We start from the raw sequence: 14495 nt of genomic DNA on the forward strand, positions 1-14495 counted from the left end.
AATGATTACATCGATATTTTTATTATCTGAAAGTCTTTTGTCTCTTTTATTGTTCATAAAGTCAGTAAATACGTTCCTTGACACGTGAGAACTTGAATCATGACCAATGTATGATCCTGTAACTACTTGGTATCAGATCCATACCCAAATTTAAGTATCAAAGAAATATCAAAGAAGCTAAGTATCAAAGAAGAGAAGAATAAGTGATCATTACATTTGAACACAAGTGTAGATAGAACAAAGTAAGCAGATATTAACAGTAAATACTAACACTAGATTAATAATCCATTGTGTTTCATGTATCAGAAGTTTTTGTTCAAATAAAGCCAATATTGAATTTCTGTGGTGCCACTTTATTTAGAAAAGTAGCAAGAAGGAATTAAATCCATGTTGGTTTGGTTAGCAAAGGTGCTATGATGGATGTGAGAGTGAGTGTAATATTTGCAGTGTAAACATGATGTTATTGCCCACACTCACGTGTCATGGCAACACTTCGTGAAAAGATTGTTTAACAGCAAACAGCCTTTGTTGTTCCCACTTTTGTCTGGTCATGAAAAAATGTATTTCAAAATGTGATGGATGGAAGGAAACATCCATAAGTGCCAACTTTACATTTGGTGACTGCAATATTAACAAGTATTAGTCATATTGTTATTATAAATATTAACAAGTATTAGTCATATTGTTATTATAAATATTAACAAGTATTAGTGATATTGTTATTATAAGCATTACCAAGTATTAGTGATACTTTTATAATATTAAGTATTAGTGATATTGTTATTATAAATATTAACAAGTATTAGTCATATTGTCATTATAAATATTAACAAGTATTAGTCATATTATTATAAATATTAACAAGTATTAGTGATATTGTTATTAATATGAACAATTATTAATCGTATTATTATAAATATTAACAAGTATTAGTGATATTGTTATTATAAATATTAACAATTATTAGTCATATTATTACAAATATTAAGAAGTATTAGTGATACTGTTATTATAAACATTAACACGTATTAGTGATATTGTTATTATAAATATTAAGTATTAGTGATATTGTTATTATAAATATTAACAAGTATTGGTGATAGTGTTATTATAAATATTAACAAGTATTAGTGATATTGTTATTATAAATATTAACAATTATTAGTCATATTATTACAAATATTAAGAAGTATTAGTGATACTGTTATTATAAACATTAACACGTATTAGTGATATTGTTATTATAAATATTAACAAGTATTAGTGATATTGTTATTATAAATATTAACAAGTATTGGTGATAGTGTTATTATAAATATTAACAAGTATTAGTCATATTATTACAAATATTAACAAGTAATAGTGATACTGTTATTACAAATATTAACAAGTATTAGTGATATTGTTATTATAAATATTAACAAGTATTAGTGATATTGTTATTATAAATATTAACAAGTATTCATTATATTATTATAAATATTAACACATATTAGTCATATTATTATAAATATTAACAAGTATTAGTGATATTATTATAATAAATGTTAACAAGTATTAGTGATATTGTTATTATAAATATTAACAAGTATTAATTATATTATTATAAATATTAACACGTATTAGTCATATTATTATAAATATTAACAAGTATTAGTGATATTGATATTATAAATATTAACAAGTATTAGTGATATTATTATAAATATTAACAAGTATTTGTGATATTATTATGAATATTAAGAAGTATTAGTCATATTATTATAAATGTTAACAAGTATTAGTGATATTGTTATTATAAACATTACCAAGTTTTAGTGATACTTTTATAATATTAAGTATTAGTGATATTGTTATTATTAATATTAACAAGTATTAGTGATATTGTTATTATAAATATCAACAAGTATTAGTGATATTGTTATTATAAATATGAACAAGTATTAGTCATATTTTTATTATAAATATTAACAAATATTAGTCATATTATTATAAATATTAACAAGTATTAGTGATGTATTATAAATATGAACAAGTATTAGTCATATTATTATAAGTATTAACAAGTATTAGTGATATTGTTATTATAAGTATTAACAAGTATTAGTGATATTGTTATTATAAATATTAACAAGTATTAGTCATATTGTTATTATAAATATTAACAAGTCTTAGTCATTTTATAATAAATATGAACAATTATTAGTGATAGAGTTATTATAAGTGCTAACGCAGACAAACTATATTGTAAATAGCTTTAGTCACACGCAGGATTCTCACAGGAATAAGGCCAAAATACAACCTTACCTACTGAAAGTCATTAAAGATCCAAAGCTGCCATCTCGACTGTTTGACTCTTACTGGCGTCCTATGGTGACGGCGTGGTTACTATGGTTACCGCTCATTTTAAAGTGGATACAATGGACGTTTGCTTGTCTGCCGAGCACAGACCAGGACATCTGCTATTTGACGTGCAAGTCAGAAGTCTATTCACTTACTTGGCGACTGCCAGAAATGCCAGCTCCACATTGATTCCCGTCTTGGCGCTGGTTTCCATGAAGGGAACACCATATTCCTGAAAAAAACATCATTGCCATCAGAGCGACCTGTTATGTTTTGGTTGCTTCTTCCACTTCCTGTTTTGCTTTTATCTTGCAGCCAATGTGTCTCAGCGCTGCTCTCCACACCTGCTCCTGATTAGTGTTCATTGACCAAGGGGCTCACCTGCCTCTGATCACTAGACAGGAGTGTTTGTCTGGTTGATTGAATATTGACATAACAATTGAAATGTCTTACTAGAATCAAAAGACAGCAGTCATTTCCTGAGAACCTTCACATGTTGCACAATGAGATGTAAGCGTGGGATAAAGTCTACATTCTTGTAACTTTCTGTCTGTAAAATATATCCTATAAAAAGTTATATATATACTATATATATATAATGTTGATATGACAGATGACAAAGAGTTGGTTTACTCCTGGTTTGTATGGCAGAAAATGGCCAGTTTGCTAGACAATAATGTTTTTGTTGTGGTTTTGGCCAACAATAAATCAAGTCATGGATGGAATTCCTGCCGTCCTTAAAGCGTTTTGACGTACGTTACAATAATTGACGAACATTGTTTTATCTCGTGTGGCCCCTTGTTGCCTGTCACTCACAGTTTCAATCCTGCAGAATAAATTGTGTTTATTTGGAAATCATTTGTACCCCTTTCAGAGATCCCATTTAGTTCCCCTAAAACCTTCACATGTTGCACAATGAGATGTAAGCATGGGATAAAATGTACATTCTTGTAACTTTCTGTCTGTAAAATATATCCTATAAAAAGTTATATATATATATATATATATATATATATATATATATATATATATATATATATATATATATATATATATATATATATATATATATATATATATATATATATATAATGTTGATATGACAGATGACAAAGAGTTGGTTTAATTCTGGTTTGTATGGCAGAAAATGGCCAGTTTGCTAGACAATAATGTTTTTGTTGTGGTTTTGGCCAACAATAAATCAAGTCATGGATGGAATTCCTGCCGTCCTTAAAGCGTTTCGACGTACGTTACAATAATTGACGAACATTGTTTTATCTCGTGTGGCCCCCTTGTCGCCTGTCACTCACAGTTTCAATACTACAGAATAAATTGTGTTTATTTGGAAATCATTTGTACCCCTTTCAGAGATCCCATTTAGTTCCCCTAAAACAGGGGTGTCCAAACTTTTTCCACTGAGGGCCACACACGGAAAAATTTAAGCACACGGGGGCCATTTTGATATTTTTCATTTTCAAACCATGACAAAATATATCGATTTTTTTTTTTTAACCTTTAGGACTCCCGGGGACCCATCAAGGGTCAAGGGTCTCAGTCATTAAAATGTTAAAAATAAGTCAAATTATCATTTACTTTTTTTTTACAGTATATCTTTATATCAACTTGAGGTTGATATCAAGTAAAAAAAAAAAACAGGTTTTATGCCTTTTCTGTCAAAGACAACTTTGTTTTTTATAGTAAAACTGAAATATGCAGTATTTAGTAATTAGAGCCCTAAAAGATCAATAATGCAGGACACCATTGATTTTAATTCTTTAATATTTTTGAGTAATCACAGTGAAAAGTTAAATAAAATCCCACTAAATATATTTGGGAACCAAAAGGTCTCCCACTCATAAAGTGATACATTTTTATTAGGTTTTTTTTTACTTTTCACACTTAAATTACGAGATCAACTTCAGATATATCCGTCCATTTTACGTTTGAACTATTATTTTGGTTGTTTTATGCTCTTTTGTCAAATAAAACTTTGATGTTTTTATATGGCAACCACGCAATATATGCAATATTTTTTCCACATAAAACATTTCAAAGTGAAATTTTTTAAGTAATAATTCATTGTAACATAGATTTTTTTTCTTTTTTCCCGAGCAATGGCAAAAAAAAAAAAAAAAAAAACAAAGACAAAAGAAAAAAAAACAACCTGCATGGCAGCTTTGTGTCAACATTGCAACTTTTTCTCGTTAGATTTCACCTCATTCCACTGTTTTAAAATGTTTATTTTTGCAATACTATCAATTTTGCAATTTTTGCAGAATGTGTGGGGGGCCGGTAAACGATTAGCTGCGGGCCGCAAATGGGCCCCGGGCCGCACTTTGGATACCTCTGCCCTAAAACCTTCACATGTTGCACAATGAGATGTAAGCATGGGATAAAGTGTAACTTTCTGTCTGTAAAATATATCTTTTTGGTAACACTTCAGTATGGGGAACATATTCACCATTAATTAGTTGCTTATTAAAGTAACAAAAGACTTAATTTAGAGTTATTTGGACACTAGGGCAGGGGTCGGCAACCCAAAATGTTGAAAGAACCATATTGGACCAAAAATACAAAAACAAAACTGTCTGGAGCCGCAACAAATTAGAAGCCATATTACATACAGATAGTGTGTCATGAGATATCAATTGAATTAAGAGGACTTAAAAGAAGCTAAATGAGCTCAAATATAGCTACAAATGAGGCATAATGATGCAATGCCTAAATAGCATGTTAGCATCGATTAGCTTGCAGTCATGCAGTGATCAAATATGTCTGATTAGCACTCCACACAAGTCAATAACATCAACAAAACTCACCTTTGTGCATTCATGCACAACGTTAAAGGTTTGGTGGACAAAATGAGACAGAAAAAGAAGTGGCATAAAACAAGTCGGAGAAAGTTATACATGTAAACAAACTAAGGTGAGTTCAAGGACCGCCAAAATTAGTAGGACAAAACGGCGCTCGCCAAATACTCGAATCAGTGAAGCATGTTTAATACAAACAGTGTGATTTATAACAATTAGGGAGGTTTGTGTCATGTTTGTCCCCCTACAGCAGGGGTCACCAACGCGGTGCCCGCGGGCACCAGGTAGCCCGTAAGGACCAGATGAGTAGCCCGCTGGCCTGTTCTAAAAATAGCTCAAATAGCAGCACTTACCAGTGAGCTGCCTCTATTTTTTAAATTGTATTTATTTACTAGCAAGCTGGTCTCGCTTTGCTCGACATTTTTAATTCTAAGAGAGACAAAACTCAAATATAATTTGAAAATCCAAGAAAATATTTTAAAGACTTGGTCTTCACTTGTTTGAATAAATTCATTAATTTTTTTTACTTTGCTTCTTATAACTTTCAGAAAGACAATTTTAGAGAAAAAATACAACCTTAAAAATTATTTTAGGATTTTTAAACACATATACCTTTTTACCTTTTAAATTCCTTCCTCTTCTTTCCTGACAATTTAAATCAATGTTCAAGTACATTTATTTTTTTTATTGTAAAGAATAATAAATCCATTTTAATTTAATTCTTCATTTTAGCTTCTGTTTTTTCGACGAAGAATATTTGCGAAATATTTCTTCAAACTTATGATTAAAATTCAAAAAAATTATTTTGGCAAATCTAGAAAATCTGTAGAATCAAATTTAAATCTTACTTCAAAGTCTTTTGAATTTCTTTTAAAATTTTTGTTCTGGAAAATCTGGAAGAAATAATGATTTGTCTTTGTTAGAAATATAGCTTGGTCTAATTGTTATATATTCTAACAAAGTGCAGATTGGATTTTAACCTATTTAAAACATGTCATCAAAATTCTAAAATTAATCTTAATCAGGAAAAATTACTTATGATGTTCCATAAATTATTTTTTTTATTTTTTCAAAAAGATTCGAATTAGCTACTTTTTCTCTTCTTTTTTTCTGTTAAATTTTGAATTTTAAAGAGTCGAAATTGAAGATAAACTATGTTTCAAAATTTAATTGTCATTTTTTTCGTGTTTTCTCTTCTTTTAAACCGTTCAATTAAGTGTAAATATCATTAATTATTAATAATAACATAGAGTTAAAGGTAAAATGAGCAAATTGGCTATTTCTGGCAATTTATTTAAGTGTGTATCAAACTAGTAGCCCTTCGCATTAATCACTACCCAAGAAGTAGCTCTTGGTTTCAAAAAGGTTGGTGACCCCTGCCCTACAGTAACCATACTAAAACAATAAATATATTTTTTTCCCATCATCTTTTTCCATTTTTCATACATTTTTGAAAAAGCTCCAGAGAGCCACTAGGGTGGCGCTAAAGAGCCGCATGCCGCGGGTTGCCGACCCCTGCACTAGGGTAACATATAAGGGTTAGGGTTACTAATAAGCAATAATTCTGAGGATATTGAGGGAAGACTCTTAGTTCATGGCTTACTGGTTATATAATAAGGCATTAATAAGTACTTAATAATGACTAATTAAGAGCCAATATGTTACTAATTTGCATGTTAATAAGCAACTAATTAATGGTGAATATGTCTTCCCCATACTAAAGTGTTACCATCTTTTTGTCAGGAATGGATTCACTTTCAGCAAGGTTTAGTGACAGTTGGTTATTTTGGAGCTTCCTCAACTTGGAACTTTCCTGGCCTGAGATCAGGAGTGCTGAGTCATGGGGGAATAGGAACAGTTCCAGGCAGCCCTTTTGTGGTTTACGTATATCTGCCAGTTTTGTCACGCTGTTTTTTTGTGCTGTCTAAAAAAAAAAAAAGAACACTTCTGCTGTTATAATTGTAACGTTATTACCATTTAGTTAATATTCACAGGCTACTTTTTCGCCGGGACTATAAACAGTATCATTTGTGTAGTGACGACTACGACTGCTTTAATATGGATTAGCGATCACTTCAGGGAGTTGGGGGTCAGGACAGCAAATATGCGTTCAGGTGAGTGCTGGAGAAATAATAGATTGTCCAAGTCCAGATTTGTAGTTTCAATTGTCTATTGAAGACATGCATGAGTTGTTTTTGTGTGTGTGTGGTTTCCTATTCAAAACAATTACAATCATTATAGATCAACTAAAGTGACCACAATGCAATTAAATACAAGCACAAGTCTGTTGAAATATACATCACTTAGCTGTGTATACACCAGGGTGGTACGGTGCACCGGTACTAGTATAGTATCGCGGTACTAATCAATCAAAAAAGCATGATGGCGCGTGGTGACATTGCTGGTTTTACGAGCAGAGGAGCATGTTGGGCAGCGCACACACACAGAGTACTTACAAGCAGACACAGTGTGTAGACAGCAAAGGGAGAATGGACGCAGTTTGGTGTAAAAAGTCAAGATAAAGGTGAAGTTATAACACTGAAACACCCTCAGGAAGAGCTGCTTTAAGACATGGCTAGCTAGTTAGCGGCTAACATCCATCCACAGTGTTTTAGCTACTTCTAAATCACTAATCATCGTCTCCATGGCGACAAATAAAATTAGTTTCTTACAAGTATCCATAGGAGGAGGATACAATAGCTCACCGCCGTCACAATGTAAACAAATGCCATGGGTGGATCTACACCTGACATCCACTGTAATGATACCAAGTACAACAGCGTATCTAGTCGACACTACTATGATTACGTGGATATTTTTTATCGTCTCAAAATCTTTTTTCCTTTTTTAAAAATTCATATTATGTTTATAAAGTCAGTAAATACGTCACATGAGGACTTTGAATATGACTAATGTATGATCCTGTGTCTACTTGGTATCGCATCGATACCTAAATGAGTGCTATCACCCAAAACTAATGTAAAGTATCAAAGAAGAGAAGAATAAGTGATTATTACATTTTAACAGAAGTGTAGATAGAACATGTTCAAACAGTAAACAGTAAATGAACAAGTGGATTAATAATCAATTTTTACAGTTTGTCCCTCATAATGTGTACAAAATAATAGAATGATAAATGACACAATATGTTACCGCATACGTCAGCAGGCTAATTAGGAGTCTTATGTATGTTCACTATTTTATTTAAGTACTAAATGACAATAATAAACATATGTTTCATGTACCCTAACATTTTTTGTTCAAATAAAGACAATAATGACATTTTTTTGTGGTCCTCTTTATTTAGAAAAGTATCGAACGGTATCGAAAAGTATCGAAATACATTTTGGTACCTGTACCAAAATATTGGTATCGGGACAACCCTAATGTACAAACCCCGTTTCCATATGAGTTGGGAAATTGTGTTGGATGTAAATATAAACGGAATACAATGATTTGTAAATCCTTTTCAACGCATATTCAGTTGAATATGCTACAAAGACAACATATTTGATGTTCAAACTCATAAAAAAATTGTTTTTGCAAATAATCATTAACTTTAGAATTTGATGGCAGCAACACGTGACAAAGTTGGGAAAGGTGGCAATAAATACTGATAAAGTTGAGGAATGCTCATCAAACACTTATTTGGAACATCCCACAGGTGTGCAGGCTAATTGGGAACAGGTGGGTGCCATGATTGGGTATAAAAGTAGATTCCATGAAATGCTCAGTCATTCACAAACAAGGATGGGGCGAGGGTCACCACTTTGTCAACAAATGCCTAAGCAAATTGTTGAACAGTTTAAGAACAACATTTCTCAACCAGCTATTGCAAGGAATTTAGGGATTTCACCATCTACGGTCCGTAATATCATCAAAGGGTTCAGAGAATCTGGAGAAATCACTGCACGTAAGCAGCTAAGCCCGTGACCTTCCATCCCTCAGGCTGTACTGCATCAACAAGCCACATCAGTGTGTAAAGGATATCACCACATGGGCTCAGGAACACTTCAGAAACCCACTGTCAGTAACTACAGTTGGTGGCTACATCTGTAAGTGCAAGTTAAAACTCTCCTATGCAAGGCGAAAACCGTTTATCAACAACACCCAGAAACGCCGTCGGCTTCGCTGGGCCTGAGTTCATCTAAGATGGACTGATGCAAAGTGGAAAAGTGTTCTGTGGTCTGACGAGTCCACATTTCAAATTGTTTTTGGAAACTGTGGACGTCATGTCCTCCGGACCAAAGAGGAAAAGAACCATCCGGATTGTTATAGGTGCAAAGTGTAAAAGCCAGCATGTGTGATGGTATGGGGGTGTATTAGTGGCCAAGACATGGGTAACTTACACATCTGTGAAGGCACCATTAATGCTGAGAGGTACATACAGGTTTTGGAGCAACATATGTTGCCATCCAAGCAACGTTACCATGGACGCCCCTGCTTATTTCAGCAAGACAATGCCAAGCCACGTGTTACATCAACGTTTACTGAATGTTGTTGAAAGGAAAGGCCATGTAACACAGTGGTGAACATGCCCTTTCCCAACTACTTTGTCACGTGTTGCTGGCATCAAATTCTAAGTTAATTATTATTTGCAAAAAAAACCAACAAAGTTTATGAGTTTGAACATCAAATATGTTGTCTTTGTAGCATATTCAACTGAATATGGCTTGAAAAGGATTTGCAAATCATTGTATTCCGTTTATATTTACATCTAACACAATTTCCCAACTCATATGGAAACGAGGTTTGTACATCAATGCACAGAATCTGAACATCCCAGCCCTAAGCGATGTAATGATGAACATAAAGTAAATAGCATCACAACAATAACTTTTAAGCACACAGAAAGTGTAAATAAAGTAACTCACTCTGTATTGTACTGCCATTTAAATAATGGACAAGGGACTTTCAGTTTGCTGATGAGACGATGACGCGTTCCATACCCCCCTCCAGTGTCGTAAAAGTGAACTACACTCAAGCAACCCAATGACACAAAAAGAGAAGACAGGTACATTTTGCTTATAACATGTGTTACAAGTACACCTCCGCACAACACTGCATCCTTATCAACATGAACCACAACACATAAAAGAATTAGAAATCAGCTGTAAATTCCAAACTATAAGTCGCTACTTTTTTCCGACACTTTCAACCCTGCGCCTTATAAAACGCTGGATTTTTGTTCCCTGACTGCCATAATAAAAAATAGTTTAAAAAAAACAAACAAGCCAAGACACTTTAATGGTGTGTTACTTTAAACCAATCTCTAAGTCGCCATTTGTATCCATGGTCCTAGAGAAGGTTGTTTATGATGGACTCAAATGATATTGGGGAGAAGTTTCAGTCTGGTTTTAAATCACAACATAACAGACTAGGGTTGTCCCGATACCAATATTTTGGTACCGGTACCAGTACCAAAATGTATTTCGAGAACTTTCGATACTTTTCTAAATAAAGGGGACCACAAAAAAATGGCATCATTGGCTTCATTTGAACAAAAAATGTTAGGGTACATGAAACATATGTTTATTATTTATTATAACATTGGGAAACTTAGCCACCCTGCTAACCTAACAATCTCATTCATATTCTCTCCAAATCAAAGCCTGTCAATAACACCATCAGGATGGGTCTGCTCAATGTCAGGTCTCTGAATAGCAAATCATTTTTAGTCAATGATTTTATTACCACTTCTAAACTTGACTTTATGTTTTTAACAGAAACATGGCTGGAACAAAATAACAGTGCAAGCATTCCGATGGAGACAGCACCCCCCAACTATAACTTCATTGATATATGTAGATCGGGGAAAAGAGGTGGAGGGGTTGCTGCTATATTTAAAAACATGTTTCAGGGGAAACAGATGTCACTAACCTCGATCCTGGCCTCATGGTAAACTACCGGCCGGTGTCCCACCTTCCGTTTATCTCGAAAATCCTCGAAAAAATTGTTGCACAGCAGCTAAATGAACACTTAGCGTCTAACAATCTCTGTGAACCTTTTCAATCCGGTTTCAGGGCAGATCACTCTACGGAGACAGCCCTCGCAAAAATGACTAATGATCTATTGCTAACGATGGATTCTGATGCGTCATCTATGTTGCTGCTTCTTGATCTTAGCGCCGCTTTCGATACTGTTAATCATAATATTTTATTAGAGCGTATCAAAACGCGTATTGGGATGTCAGACTTAGCCTTGTCTTGGTTTAACTCTTATCTTACTGACAGGATGCAGTGTGTCTCCCATAACAATGTGACCTCGGACTATGTTAAGGTAACGTGCGGAGTCCCCCAGGGTTCGGTTCTTGGTCCTGCACTCTTTAGTATTTACATGCTGCCGCTAGGTGACATCATACGTGTTAGCTTTCACTGTTATGCTGATGACACTCAACTCTACATGCCCCTAAAGCTGACCAACACGCCGGATTGTAGTCAGCTGGAGGCGTGTCTTAATGAAATTAAACAATGGATGTCCGCTAACTTTTTGCAACTCAACGCTAAGAAAACGGAAATGCTGATTATCGGTCCTGCTCAACACCGACATCTATTTAATAATACCACCTTAACATTTGACAACCAAACAATTAAACAAGGAGACTCGGTAAAGAATCTGGGTATTATCTTCCACCCAACTCTCTCGTTTGAGTCACACATTAAGAGTGTTACTAAAACGGCCTTCTTTCATCGCCGTAATATCGCTAAAATTCGTTCCATTTTGTCCACTAGCGACGCTGAGATCATTATTCATGCGTTCGTTACGTCTCGTCTCGATTACTGTAACGTTTTATTTTCGGGTCTCCCTATGTCTAGCATTAAAAGATTACAGATGGTACAAAATGCGGCTGCTAGACTTTTGACAAAAACAAGAAAGTTTGATCATATTACACCTATGCTGTATATACCTTTATATACACATACATATATATATACATATATATATATATATATATATATATATATATATATATATATATATATATATATATATATATATATATATATATATATATATATATATATATATATACCTATACTGGCTCACCTGCACTGGCTTCCTGTGCACTTAAGATGTGACTTTAAGGTTTTACTACTTACGTATAAAATACTACACGGTCTAGCTCCATCCTATCTTGCTGACTGTATTGTACCATATGTCCCGGCAAGAAATCTGCGTTCAAAGAACTCCGGCTTATTAGTGATTCCAAGAGCCCAAAAAAAGTCTGCGGGCTCCAATACTATGGAATGCCCTACCGGTAAAAGTTAGAGATGCTACCTCAGTAGAAGCATTTAAGTCCCATCTTAAAACTCATTTGTATACTCTAGCCTTTAAATAGACCCCCTTTTTAGACCAGTTGATCTGCCGTTTTCTTTTCTCCTCTGCCCCCTCGCTGGGTTATTCTGGTTCCGGTGACCATGGATGAGGTGCTGGCTGTCCAGAGCTGAGACCCGGGGTGGACCGCTCGCCGTCTCTGTGCTACTGACCTGTCTCCGCTCGGGATGGTCTCCTGCTGGCCCCACTATGGACTGGACTCTCACTGTTATGTTGGATCCACTAGGGACTGTACTTAGAGGGGGGGGGGTTATCCACATATGCGATCCTCCCCAAGGTTTCTCATTGTCATTCACATCGACGTCCCTTGTGTGGGCTCTGTGCCGAGGATGTCGTTGTGGCTTGTGCAGCCCTTAGAGACTTTTGTGATTTAGGGCTATATAAATAAACATTGATTGATTGATTGACTTGGTGATTTGACATCATTTGAATACCTGTGTGCTGTGTTGAAATGCTCTCCCAAAATTCTCTTGTTAATTATCTACAGGCCACCTAAATATTCTGCACATTTTTTCGATGGTTTTACTGAATTATTGTCTAGCATCTCCACTGACTTTGACTGCCTGGTTATAACTGGTGATTTTAATTTTCATATTGACGATTTGAATGACAAGGGCGCAAAAGAACGTTTGACTATTTCAGACACATTTGAACTGTCTCAACATGTGAAAGAGGCTACTCATTGTAAGGGACACACTCTGGACCTGATTATCACAAATGGTCTCAATGTTTCTGATGTTCTTGTGATTGATCCTTCATTGTCTGATCATTTCTGTGTTTTCTTTTAATATATTTCTGTAATTCCGGACACACAAACAGAATCAAAGAATGTCAAAAAGCGGTACATAAATGAACATGCTAATGTCCTCTTTAAAAAGCAACTTTAATTCCAAAATTGTGAATATCATAGATATCATTGCACCTGTTGGAGTTAAAACGATTTCTGGTAAGCAAAAGGCACCCTGGAGAAAATCTGCTGCTGTAACAGCCCAGAGAAGAGAGTGCAGGAAGGCTGAACGAATCTGGCGGAATACAAAACTTCATATTCACCATGACATCTATAAAGAGAGCCTCCAGACCTACAATTTAGTCTTAAAAAGTGCTAGAGAAACATTCTTCTCCAATATCATAAACAGCAACACAAATAAGGCCAAAACCCTATTCGCAACCGTTGACAGACTGACCAAAACCCCAACACAAATACCAGCCGAACTCCATTCCACGCAGAAATGCAATGAGTTTGCATTCTTTTGTACTGATAAAATTGAAGGCATCAGACGCGCCATCAGTATCTCAAGTAAAAAAGTTGGATCACCACCACATTTAGGCAAAAGTAACACAGCAATGATGGCCAGCTTTAATGCCATAGAGCAGGGGTCACCAACCTTTTTGAAACCAAGAGCTACTTCTTGGGTACTGATTAATGCAAAGGGCTACCAGTTTGATACACACTTAAATAAATTGCGAGAAATAGCCAATTTGCTCAATTTACCTTTAACTCTATGTTATTATTCATAATTAATGATATTTATCTTTGTGGAAACACTGATCATCTTAATGATTTCTCACAATAAATATATATAGAAACAGATAAATATCAATATGCAACACTTTATTTTTATATTTTCTCTAAGTGCACATTTTTTTAAATTGAACATTTTCAAATGATCACTTCTAAGACAGTCTTGTGAAATCACAATATCCCATTTTAACTAGCTAGCCACTAACATTTTTTAACAAATCATTAATTACCGTAATTTCCGGACTATAAGCCGCTACTTTTCCCCCTCGTTCTGGTCCCTGCGGCTTATACAACGGTGCGGCTTATATACAGCCTCTTCTTCTCCGACACCGACGAAGAGGATTCCGGTGGTTTTAGTACGCAGGAGGAAGACGATGACACAATGACTGAAGACTGACTTTTCATATAGGCTGGTTATTTTGATAACGTACAGGCGAGCACTTTGTATTACTTTGCACCGTTGCATTATTTGTACTCTGCACAAA

The 14495-nt window shown here is 34.4% G+C and overlaps 1 pseudogene; it reads right to left on the minus strand.

Annotated features, from left to right (window-relative positions):
• Positions 1 to 14495, minus strand: part of LOC133642865 (ras-related protein Rab-37-like) — a 76284-nt pseudogene that overhangs the window by 6066 nt on the left and 55723 nt on the right.

Source organism: Entelurus aequoreus, linkage group LG25 (assembly GCF_033978785.1).
Source record: "Entelurus aequoreus isolate RoL-2023_Sb linkage group LG25, RoL_Eaeq_v1.1, whole genome shotgun sequence".
NCBI lineage: Eukaryota > Metazoa > Chordata > Actinopteri > Syngnathiformes > Syngnathidae > Entelurus > Entelurus aequoreus.